Consider the following 13,010-nt stretch of genomic DNA (forward strand, 5'->3'; position numbering starts at 1 on the left):
GCCTCTCTCCATCTGACCCTGTCCTGAGGCTCAGTGGAGCTGGAGCAGTCAGAGCAAGAATCAGAGACTTGTGAGCTTCTGACTCGACACCACTCTCCATCACCATGCACTTTAGTTTAGGGGACAGGGTGCATAGACCTACAATGAACAAAGAATGTGGCTGATGTCACTTAGCAATGATTCCCATTCTATAGAGTAGGCAGCTGTGGCTCAGACACATTGAATGCAGTTAAGGTCACAACCTGGATCTGTTGAATGCTATCGTTTCTAGAACCAAAGTATGTCAGAGCTGGAAGAAGTCTTAGTTTAGAAGACATTGGAGTCTAATTCCATTTCGTAGATGAGTAACGCTGGCGCCTAGAGAGGGAAAGGGATTTGCCCAAGGTCCAAAAGGAGCTGGTAGCAGAGGTAGGTCCTAGACCTAGGGGTCCTGATCCTTTGGCCTGCTGCAGAGGAAGTGGCGGAGGACATAAAGGCTTGGGTGGGGGGTAAGGGGAACCCAGCACAGTACTGAGATGCTTTTAGCTGCCATCTGGTCAGAACTGTTGTCTTCCTACTCTCTGCAGCTGTGAGAACCCTTTCTTATCTACCTCACTGGCACCCTGAGAAAGGCATTCTCATATGGCTGAGCCCTAATGAGAGCCAGAGACATGAGTTCCAGGCCGTGCACCCTCTCTCTGGGCCTCTGCTTCTCCAGCTTTAAAATGGTGTGTATAGAATATGGGGCAAGGGAGTATTCCATGAGTTAGAGTAAAATCCAGATGCCCAGACCCTACCCCACACCTGTGACACCTGAATCTCTGGGGTTGGACCCAGGCTTGGGTGGCTGAATCTCCAGGGAATTCAAATGAGCAGTAGGATATTGGAGGTCTCTAGGAGCTTCTTGACTTGACTGTCACTGAGATTCTGTGATGAACATAAGATGTCTTGGACTGCGGGGAGGGGTGGCCCCGACAGCTCCCCTCCTACAACCCCACACTGAGCATGCCAGCCCAAACTACAGGCCATTTTCCCAGGGTTAGAAAATTACTTTTGGGGTTTCCGGCACTGTCTGCATTCCTCCTGGGACACTGCTCCTGTGGTAGGAGTCTGCCTGTCCACACCCCTCCCTGACTCCTTGTGGCAGGGAAACAATGCAGCTCTGGAATCAGAACAAGCTAAGGGTGAAGTCCCTGCTTTACGTGGCGTGGTTTTGCAACCTTAAGCAAATCAATTCACTCCTCTCAGCCTCAGCATTCTCACTTCCAAAACGAGGATGGGAATGTACTCAGCGCACCGCATTGTAGTGTACTCAGGCTGAACCCAGGCATCTAGTGTGCCTAGCCCAGCTTCTGGCATGACAGAGCACTCTGTGAACGGCGACTCCCCTCTACTGATGTGCTGCTCAGTCTCTCAGCCAAACTACCTTGCTCTCATTCGAAAGACCCAGCATCCTGAATCTGTTCTGACAGGAGTGAAAAATCTGCTCTCTGCATTTGGTGCTTTCTAGTCCATAACGCATGCCCACTTCCACTTGCTTGTATCAGTTTCCCAGCAAGTGCACAAGACAGAAATTATAATCCCCACTGTGCAGGTGAGAACGCTAGAGTTCAGAGAGGTTCAGTCATTTGCCCATAGTCACTCTGTTTAGAGTTGGTAGTGCTCAGATTCAAACTTAGAGCCATCTGGCTCCAGAGTCCAACCTGCGTCCACTGTATCTTCACTGTCTTAACTTGGCAAGATCAAGGAAGGCGCTGCTCTGCTGGCCACAGCCCGCGCTAGCATTGAGCCACCTCAGCACAGGTGCAAATTCAGACAGAAGAGGCTTGTGGGGTCGACGAATACACACACACACCCCACACGCATGCGCGGGAGGAAAGCAATGACAGTTATCATTACAGTCCTTGGTTGGCTAGCAAAGTGACGGCAGGCTCTCTACACCAACTACCATGAAAAGAGGTTGGCAAGTTGATATTTTTTTAGAAGGATGTATATGACAGGGTACTAAGTGACCTACAGGCATATACTCATTTAATACCTACAGCAAGCCTGTGAAATGAGTATTACTATTATTCGCATTTACAGGTGAGGAAACTGATGCACAAAGAGATCATAATGTATGCAAATGATAGAGCCAAGATTCTAATTTGTGTCTGTCTGACCCCACCAACTGTACCATTTATAATCACACTCATGCATGCACACGTACATACTCACACACATTGGGTGCTTTGGAAATACTTTTTAAAGGAAGGATTGAAAATGCTAATAAATTTGGCTTGAAATCAAGTCATTCAGACATGGAATCTATATTCAATCTCCATCTCTTAGGATGACATAACGAGGTGTCCCATACCATCTTCAATGTGAGAATTCAGGTCTAGGTTAAAATCTCTGTGAACCACTGTTTGCTCATCTGTGAAATGGAAATGATAGTCGTCCTTAATTCTCAGGGTTACTGTCAGAGGTGTAAGTTTGGGCAAGATTCTGAATCTGTTTTCTACTCTTCTCTAATTCAGTGATATTTTTGTGATCAATCTCCATCTATCCTGCTGGAGCTTGTTTTACCCATTGAACCTATCCCTGTCCATTCATCCACCTGTCAGTCCATCCATCCATCTATCCATCCATCCACCACCCACCCACCCACCCAACCATCCTTACTGATGAAACCCTCTGTTGTGCACCAGGCTCTGTGACAGACCATGAAGAGAGTAGGATACTAAGAAAGCTCATAACCTAACAGTGGTTGAGGTCTCTATCATGTCTTGTGCTCCCACCAGGAGTGGAGGGCTGATGAAGGCTGTGGCATGTACTCTTTGAAGGATGAAATTGTGCTGGCTCCCCTCTCCATCCAAGTGCCTCACACGCAGGGACTTGATATTTGCTGACCTCCTTCTGAACTGTGAAGGCTACATGGAGAAAGTCCTTGGATATAATTTGAACTTTAACCTGTAGGCCACATAGTTTCAATTGGGGGTGTGATAAGATTAGATTTGCTTTATAGAACAATCATTTCAATCTCTGGTGTCTGCAGGGTTAGAAGGGACAGGACAGGAATAAGGGAGCTCAATGAGGAAGCTATTGCACTAGTAGTAGCCATGAGAGATGATGGGCGACAGACCTCAGGTGACATTAGTGGGAATGGAGACAAGTAGAAGATTCACAACATATTTTAGAGGCACACTCACTTTGCTGTGGTTAGAGAATGAATTTGGGAGTGAGGGACAGAGAGATGTAAAAGATAGCTCTCAGGTTTCTGCTTTGGGCAACTGGGGAGCTAACTGGAAGACTCCAGATGCCTTGCTCTGGAGGCCTGGGACAGGGGAGTGAGTGAGAACCCAGTGGCTTTGACCTTTCCAGAGCAGCTTGCTTGGCATTTGCCTATATTGTCAGCATTTTTTTTTCTTTCTTTGGGGCTACAGCTTCTCAACTCTGTGCTGCTCAGCCACAGAGGTAACGGCACGTTGATAAGTACCAGGGGCTAAGACACCTTCATTTAAAGGGACTCATCAGCCCCATGGTAATGTGAGAAATTCTCACTTTAGACAGTCTCCTATCTCTTCTCTCTTTCTCTCCCTATCTTTCTTGTTTCTCCCCTTTTCTTGCTTCCTTTCTCTCTTCCTCTACTTTCCTCTCTTTGTACACACAGATACTCTCACACCCAGTCTTATAAATACTCCCTACACAAATTTGGGAGGATGCCTGAGTGTATATGTTTGTCTGTCTATGTGTGCACACACAGGAATGGGGTGTGGGAGGGAATGAGAGCTTTAAGTGTGAACTTTAAAAAATTTTTGGTCTCAGACCAAACTCTTAGTTAAGGGACCATAGAAAACAAGCTGTCTGGAGTCAATAGAAAGAAGCTCATCTGTTCATTCAGCAGACACTCCCAGGGGCCTTCTCTGTTCCTACTCTAGGCTGGGCCAGTCTGTATAGATCACAGAAGTTAATGAGACAGACATCCACCTCCTCAAACTGCCAAGATGTGATCAGAGAGGTCCCTGTGGGAGCACCGAGGAGGGATTCACCAATTGCTTGCTTAGATGGCAAGTTCAGAATAACTGCACACAGGAGGTACCTTCTGAGATGGGTTTTGAAGAGTGAATAGAAGTTCATCATGCTGATAAGAGAAGGACATTCTAGGTAGAAGGAACAACAGCATAGGCAGAGATCTGAAAGCATGAGAGAAAATAGCAAGTAGTTCATTGAGACTGAGTGGTAGATCGGAAGTGGGAGAGAATAGTGGGAGATGGAAGCTGGGGAAGGTTGGACCTTGAATGGCACATAATTGAATTTGAATGGTGGACAGTTAATTAGAACAGCTACCTTAGAGGGCACATTGGTAGCTTCCATCAACATTTCAGATACCCAGATCTTTTGACACAGTTGTTTCTATCTCAGTGTCTGCCCTGGAGAAACACTGGACACATGACTATGTGCAAGGATTACAATGTTTCGATAAGATAAAATAAAGTGTATAATACCATGAGCAGCCACCAACAGGGAACTGGTTAAATATGACTTTGGTCCATCCCTGCTAAGGAATATCATGAGGCAGTTACAGGAGATGAAGTAAATCTCTTGAGGACAGAACAAAAATAAATAACATTTTTTTTAATTGCAGCAAAATGGCTTGGTATGCACATGTATATTTCCTAGCTCTATCAGCTGACAGAGGCTAGAAGCAATGGCACCTCAGTAGCAATGAGTACATCTACTGACCAGATCTTGGTTTCTAATACCATCCTCCAATAAAAGGGAGCCAGCACTCAATGGAGACATGGCTAAATCAGGCCTGGGACAGGGAGAGTCTAGGATATTCCTGGACCATCTTGCAGTGCCAGAAAATAAGGAAGTGCTTGGAAAAGCATGAAGGCTTATTGGAAGAATTCAGGAGCCAAGTTGAAAGAGATCCTAATAGCCAAAGTGGGAATAATTTGAGCAGAAAATAAAAAGCGATAGCAGATATATATATATATATATATATATATATATATATATATATATATATATACCTTAACATCTCTTCTGTAAATCTAAAACTACTCTAACATATTTAAATGTTAGAGTAGTTTTAGATTTACAGAAGAGATGTTAAGGTAATTCACAGAGTTCTCATATAGACAGCATTCAGTTTCTTCTATCGTTAACATCTTGCATTAGTGCGGTACATTTATTACAACTAATGGACTAATATTGATACGGTATTATTAACTAAGGTCCAGACTTCAGGTTTCCTTAGTTTTTTACTTAATAACTTCATCTGTTCCAGTGTCCTATTCCGCATTACATTTGTCATGCCTCCTTAGGCTTCTCTTGTCTGTGACAGTTTCTCAGATTTCTCTTATTGACAACTTTGACAGTTTTGAGGAATATTGGTTTGGTATTTTGTAGAATGTCCCTCAATTTGGATTTGAAAAATCATGCTTTTCTTAGGGTTAGAGTGGGGAATGGGTATGGGGGAATATCACAGAGGAGAAGTATCCTTCTTAACAGGTATCACTGGTGTACACTATCTATCGACTGATGGTGTTACCTGGGATCACCTGGGTAAAGTAGTGTTTGTCAGGTGTCTCCAGGTTAGTTTTTCCCCTTTTCCACACTTTTCTGTTTGGAAGGTAGGCACTATGCACAGCCTCTACTTAATGAGTGAGGAATTTTACCCCCTCCCTCTTGAGGGAAAAGATAATATTGGATTTGAACTCAAAATAAATATTTATTGGCTATACTAACACAAATAAATAGTTGAATACATAAGTAAACAAGAGATATGGGACATCTTTTCTTTACAGCCAAATTCCAATTAATAGATGTAGAAAGGAAGAGGGAAGTAGAATATGATGATTAGGAAGATGTCAAAGTAATAAATGTTGATCCACCAGTGGTTGCTACAATTTGTAGACAAACATAGAACATTTGAGGAGAAACAGGACATGTATAGTCCCAAAATTTCTTCCCAAGATACCTGTCAACTATGTATCAAAGGGAAATGTGGTAACTCTACAGTGGAGAAACCCCCAGACATCAACTTAACCAAGTGACTGAGGAAAACATCACCAGTAATAATAGATAAAGACATCATGAACCTCTCCGTATGATGATCTGAGGACTCGATGTCATTTCTGTTAGTTTTGCCAAAAATGCATAACTGTGCTCTAGTAATGAGAAAATATCAGGCAAACCAAAATTGAGAGATGGTCTAAAAAACAGATGACTAGTACTCTTCAAAAGTGTCAAGAATATGAAAGACAAAGAAAAACCGAGGAACTGTCCCAGGTTGGAGGAGACTAAGAAGACATGGCAACTCAATGCAATGTGGGACCTGGAGAGGATCCTGGATCAGAAGAAGGATATTAGTGGGAAAACTGGTGAAATTCAAAGATCTGTGCTTAGTTAATAACATGAGACCAAGGTTAATTTCTTGATCATTGTACTAAGATTATGTAAGATGTTAATATCAGGGGAAGATGGGTGAGGGGTGTACAGGCACTCTATTCTATTTTTGGCAACTTTTCTCTAAGTTTAAAAATAGTTCAAAATAAAAGGTTTAAAAAATTGCGGCATAAAAGATTGAGGGAAGATAGCTGGAAGGCCTCTGGTGGCAGAAACATGAGATGTTTCAGTGGAGTTTTGAAGGGTGCTTGTCTCAGGCAGTCCAGCAAGAGAGCCATGAAAGAGGCCTGAGAATTGTGCCCTTGGTTGCTCAGAGATCCTGAGAATGTTGTGGCTTTCCCTGGATCTGGGGTTGGGGAACTTCCTCTCCTCAGAGCTGTTCCCCTCACCGAAGATTTGTTCAACATAGCAGTCTAGGGTCTGCTAGGCTGTGTATTCAGAGCTGACCCTGGGCCCTGTGGTACCCACGGGACTGCAAGCCCTTCTTTATCCTCACCAGCTTAGTACTGGAAAAGGCAGCCCTATGCATGCCCTACTCTGCTTCCCGGGATTCCCACCCTTGAGGGCGGGGTGCTGAGGTGAGGCTGATGCAGTTGGGGGAAAGCTTGGCAGGCAGGCCAGCGGCAGAGCTGGTGCTCCAGGGGGAGGGCCGGCTCAGACAGTGGTTAGCTTTGGAGTGGGGCTTAGCAGAGGGAAGGGGGAAAGGGAGGGGGGCTCTCCTTCTCAAGGGGCCCTTTCATGTTGAAATCAGCCAGCGTGAATGCTGGCGGCCCAGGAGCCCAGCCGGGAGAAATGTGAGAGCCCCCTTATCTCCCCTCTTGTCACAGAGCCCGCCCGTCTGCGGTTCCCAGCCGGCCAGCAAGGATGCATTAGAAGTGTTGGTGGGGGTAGGAGTATTCCCCTCAAGACCTTGGGCTGGATCTGCTTTGTTGAGGGGGGGTGGCTGGAGGAAGCAGGTTCCAGACAACCCTGATGCTGGAGATGGGGGCAGGCTGAAGTGTCCTGTATCTTGGAGTAAGGAGAAGCTGCACACTTGGCATGAATGGAGAAGAAAGCCTTAGGCCTCACTTCTACACAGAACCTCAGAACCTCTCAGCCACTGGGTGTGTAGACCCTGCACACATACCTGCAGGAACGAGGGACCCATGCCCTCCGGGGAAAGCCTCAAGTGAGTCACCAGATCATTGCACTGCCTCTCCACGTGGACTCCGTTTGCATTTCTGGCCAGGGAACCTGAAACATTTGACCAGGGAGGCTGCACCCTACCTTCCTTGGGGTACTCTTGGCCCAGGAGTGACTCCTGCTGTCCAGACTACCTTTGAGGCTGAGGACTGAACCCACCAGCTTCCCATCGTTTGCACTGGGCGTCCCTTCTGACCTCCTTCCTACCCTACAATCTGGTGTTTCACTGAGATGGGCTGTGAAGTTCTTTGTAAATCTGGTGTTGCTAGAGGGAAGTGGGTGAAACCAACATCTGGACTGTGGGACATTGTTGGCCCCACAGTTGGTGCTCTCAGCAGCCAATGTTTTCATAGATACCATTGGCCTATGCAAGTTCCTGGTCCCCAACATGCTCCCACGTGGAGAGGCCCAGGGCCCACCTCTCCTCCCCACAACTGCACAGGGACTTGAGAGAATGCTGTCTGGCTGGAACCAAGGTTGTTCTAGAAGATCGATCCAGCCTGAGATAGGTAAGGGCAAAGAGGTCGGGGGCCAATCTACAAATGAGGAGACAGAGACCCAGAGACGTTTAGTGACTTGACCAAGGTCACACAGCCAGGAAATTACAGAGCCAGGATATGAGCCCAGGTCTGTGCTCTCTTCCTTACCCTGCTACTTTCTATAAAAGGTAGTCAGGGTTCCAATTGGAATTTACCAAAATACGTGAGTCTCACACTCCAGCATTTCCATACAGTTTTGCTGTCTCACTGCATGTATACTGAACAAGGCAGGCACCGTTATTCCATTTCACAGACTGAAGAGGGGCCTGTAGTCATCCAGCCAAAAAATGGCATCACTAGGACCTGAGCCCAAGTCAGTCTCATTATAGAGCCTTCCTCTTTGCCTTCAACCAGGCTGGATCTAAACTCTTGGACCTCACTTGCTGGCTGAAGGCTCCTGTCCTCCCAGCCTGCATTCAACACCACTAATGCTATAAGCACCCCAGGGACCTAGCCCTGGGCAGAGCCTGTTCTTTTTGCCCTGTCTATGAGGTCCTTTCGGAGGCTCCTGTTGGGCCTCCAGTGAGGTGGCAAGCGACAGTGAGAGGGCAGGCAGGCTGCCATGGGATGGATAGAGAAGACATATTTTGGGGCCCCACAAAGTATCATAAAGTTTTCTGACCAAAGCCTGTGTTCTAACTTTTGCTCAGAACCAAACCTCAATTCAACAAAAATTTACTGAGTATCCAAAATATGCTTGGCATTCTAGAAAATGCTTTTTAAAAGAGGCAGGAGTCATTAATCGAGCACTTGCTTTATGGCAAGCAGTGAAGGGTACTGTGAACATCACCCCCCATTTTGCAGGTGGGTAATGTGAGGATCAGAGATGCCAAGCCACATACATAAGATCTCCCAGGTAGAAAGTTGTAGAGCTGGACATAGAACTCAGGCCTGCTAGACTAAAATTCTATATTATTAGTCCCTATGTCATGTCTCAGCAGTGGGTGTCCTGCTCAGGAAGCAGGAAGGAGAAGGAGAGCCCAGGCAAGGGAGCTCACGCCCTGTGAGCACAGAGGCCTTGGGTAGATTGTGATGGCTCCCTCCAACATCCACGCCAGGTTTCTCAAGCCCAGGAACCATGAGTGTGGCTGGGGCAGGGCTTGCTGGGCAGAGTAATCTATATCTGAGTACATGGGACAGTTCTGCTGGTGCTTCTTCCACACATAAATGGCACACAAAGGGCATAGAGAAAGCAAAGGGGCAGGATTAGAGAGGAGGGACTTTTACAAAAATTCTCAGTCAAAAATCACCAGAAAAGCTTTCAAAGAAAAGGACGAAGTCTTTGGCCTTGTGTCAGGAGTTACTTGGAGGATGCAAACAATCAGAGGGGCAAGAGCCTTGCTCAATCTAATGCTGGCAGGCAACAGCAGCCAGACTTCTACTCTTTGATGGGCAGCTTTTACAGTCATGATCTACCTGCCTTTCTTTCCTTCCCTGCCACCTCTTCTCTCTCAAAGAGTTGGGACATAGTATCCCACTTTACAGAGAATAAAACTGAGACTCTAAAATAGGAGATGAGAGAGCCAAAGGTGCATAGTTTGGAAGTGAGCAGGTCTGGGCTATGAACACGGGTCAATCTGGTTTCAGAGAACATGCTCTGAAATGCTCCAAAGGTGCTCTGGGTGGTGGCAGCAGAAAGATCCACTGAGCCCAGAGCGGTGTGCCTGGGGCCACTGGAGCTCAGCTCCTGCAATCCCTTGGACCACAGTACCCCTTCCTAGGGGCATTCTGGGATGGAAGGGAGGGGGAGGACATCAGGACCCAACCCCTGCCTCCACGCCTCTTTTGCTTACGTCTCCTCTGCAACATCTGTGATGAGTGGGATTTCACTGGGCAGAGATAAGAGACAGGATTCCAGGCCTACTGCACTGCCTAAGCAAAGGCATGGGGGCTGGAGAGGCCATTGTGGATGCAGGGCAGGTGAAACTAGTGTGGCCAGAGCAAAACTGTTGAGAGAATGGGAGGAAGTATGGGAAGCCAGCTGCATCTCAGGCTGAAAAGGACCTCTAAGATTCTCTAGTCCAGATCCTCCCCCAGACTTGAAGTCCTTGTACAGCAGCCCTGGGCCACATGGTAAATGTCCACTCCCTTTTCTCCCTGCCACACTGCAGGATTTCCTTACAGCTCATCTAGCCTGGTACTTTCATTTGCATATGGGTAGACTGAGCCCCAGAGAGGGAAAGTGACTTACACATCGGTACACAGCCAGTTAGTGGCAACCTTGGGGCAGTCTTTCTGTGGACACTCAGTAAATATCCACTGAATTGAAACTTGGTTCTCAGCAAAAGTCCAGACAGTGTTTGGTCAGACTGAGCCCTCTCCGTTCCTGTAGCCCCTCTTCAATACTTAGAGCAGTGCCTACGGATGGCACACAGTGGGAGCTCAGTAAGTATTTGTCGAATGAATAAATTGTTGGGTCAGCAAATGCTAGGGACTTGAGGACAGCCACAAGGGCACTCAGCCCAGGGAGCCCATGAGAGCTGAAATCCAGCCCATGCTGTACCTTCCAAGCTATGTTCCATGGTGCAGGACTACTGACGCCCTTTTTGCTAATTTGCTCTATGACACTGTATAGGCTGATGATGGTGTGGGGGACCTTGGAGGGCCAAAGCGTCAGGCTCCTCAGTAGCCTGCCCTGCCTCCTCCAAACAGATCTCCCCTTGCCCATGGCCTACATACCCCACCCCACAAGGGATGCCCAAGTAGGCGGGATGTCTTTGCCCTCCTAAAGCCCATGTATCAGTTAATGCAAGAGTTGTCCCAGCCACCATGTCCCATTCTGCTGCTGACTCACACAAAGTTTCTGTTTGGCTAACCCCAACTCCTTTGCTGCATGTTCCTTGGCTCACTGGTTTGCCTCCTCATGGTGCACTGCCCTCTTTGGGAGCTCTTTCCCTATGCACCCCCCATTGTGTGTGCTTAATAGACACAGACTTCTTGGAACCTTGAACGATGAGGGGTATGCCTTTTACAGATGGGAAAACTCGGTGTAGAGAGATGAAGTAACTTGGCCAAGGTCACCGAGCAAGGACATCTTAATATGGACTTGACTGACATCAGTCTACTCTGAGGCTCGTGCTCTACCCATTGCTCCCCTGCAGGTCTCTCCTTCCGGCTGCCTGATGGCAGACCCTGCCCAACCACTCTGGTACAAGGTATCTGTGTCAAGTTGACATCAGAATATCTGGCCGTGTGCTTTAGATGACACCTGTGTGACTCAAGGCAGGAGCTCCCACCTGGCTTCTTTCTAGAGGACAGATGGACTTTAGTTCCACCCACTGACCCTACCACTTAGAGCTATGGCTGGGCTTCTGAGAGTAGCTCTCCAGTCTGTCCACTCTCCAGCCTGCTCAGGTTGTGGGTAGAGGCTGGAGAATATGCTCAGGAGCCGGGCCCTGCTTTGATGAATTCCTGTCTCCAGTCTGGGCAGGTCTAGGTAGGGGGCAGGGTAGGGGCATCTGAAAATCCCACCCCCTATGTCAGCTCTAGTTCTGCCCTAGGCTTGGTGAGGGAGATGCACATATGAGAAGAAGGTCTGCTGACACTCTTATTTCCAGAAGACTCCAGGAGCATGTGGGACTGGGCTGCCTGCCTGGGGGCCTGATCTGTTACTGACATTGCCTAGTTGAGGGGGTGAGAAGGAGGCTGTTCCACAGGAAATGGAACCCCTATACCTGGTCCAGCCAGTAAGTGGCCCATCCGTGGCAGGGGGAACCAGAGGTGCTGAAGGTAGCTCCAGTGAGTCAGGAGTCTCAACAGTTCAGACTCTTACTGGGAAGTGAAGAATACATTACATAGCAAAGGACAAAGATGGGGAGAGAAAGGCAGTGGCAGACAGATATAGGAGCTGAGAGAACACGGAAAATGAAAGCCAAGGAACAAGCAACAATATGATGGGAGTCAAGAGGCCTAGAGTATAGGCCCAGTTCTGTCACTGACTTGCAGTGGACCCTGTGACCAGTCAGTCCTTCTTCTCAGGCCTCTAAGTCCAGTTTCTCAGGGATAAGACTGGCCTAGGTACCTCCTGAGGTCCCACCAGCACCAACCCTCTCAAATTCTGTGTCAGAGAAATTGCCCTTCCTAGGCTGGTTCTGGCAGTGGGCATTTCTGAAACTAGAGTAATGAAAAATAGCACAAACCGAACTTTGGAAATTCCAAGTGTGTCTGTGCCTGGGACATGAGTGGAGCAGACCTGCAGAATTGTTTGTCTATGACTCAAAGCCTCTTGGGAGAAAGATCACATGTTCTCAGAGGCAGGACTGCTCCCCACCACCCCAGCTGCCTACCCAGCTTGAACTCGGTGGAGTCTCAGCTTATGGCCTACCACCACCACCTCTGCTACTGTGGCCAGCACCCACTTCCTGCTGGCCCTCTTGTAAGAATCAGAGATGAAGCTAAGGCCCAGAGAGCCTTGCTAACTTGTCCAAGGATACCCAGAAGTCTTTACCACAAATAGGGGGAGGAGAAGAAAAGGAGTGGGGAGGGAAGAGAGTCCCATTTGTCCAGCCCCTTTTGGCGCCAAGCACAGTGCTTGCTCTTTCTCAAACATCTTCCTCCTTAATCTACAGAACCAGCCTTTGGGGTAGGGTTTACGGTGCCTGAAACCAGTGTTCAGAGGGGGCACCTTTGCTAGCTAAAAGGCGCATAGTGAGTAGGTGGTAGAGCTAAGATCCACGATTCAAATGCCAGGTTTGTGTCACTGCCTGAGGGTCCCATTGTGGCTGCAGCAAGCTGGCTTGAGTCAGGGGCTCTGGCTGAAACCTGAATAGCTTATAAGAGTGAGCTAGACTGTAGAAGGTGGCCCAGGAAACTCTTGGGAGAAATTGTGGGGTGATCTGCTATGTGGGTTGTGCTTCTCTGTATCTATGCCCCTCCCCTTGACCCCTCCTAGGGGTGGCTTGCACTGTCCCAGCC

At 47.7% G+C, this 13,010-nt stretch overlaps 1 long non-coding RNA gene across 12 annotated transcripts in view; it reads left to right on the plus strand.

Annotated features, from left to right (window-relative positions):
* LOC120583614 (uncharacterized) overlaps positions 1 to 13,010 on the plus strand; it is a 120,470-nt gene that overhangs the window by 96,802 nt on the left and 10,658 nt on the right. The window lies entirely within an intron of this gene.

Source organism: Pteropus medius, unplaced genomic scaffold (assembly GCF_902729225.1).
Source record: "Pteropus medius unplaced genomic scaffold, Ma_sr-lr_union100, whole genome shotgun sequence".
In the NCBI taxonomy this organism is placed as follows: Eukaryota; Metazoa; Chordata; class Mammalia; order Chiroptera; family Pteropodidae; genus Pteropus; species Pteropus medius.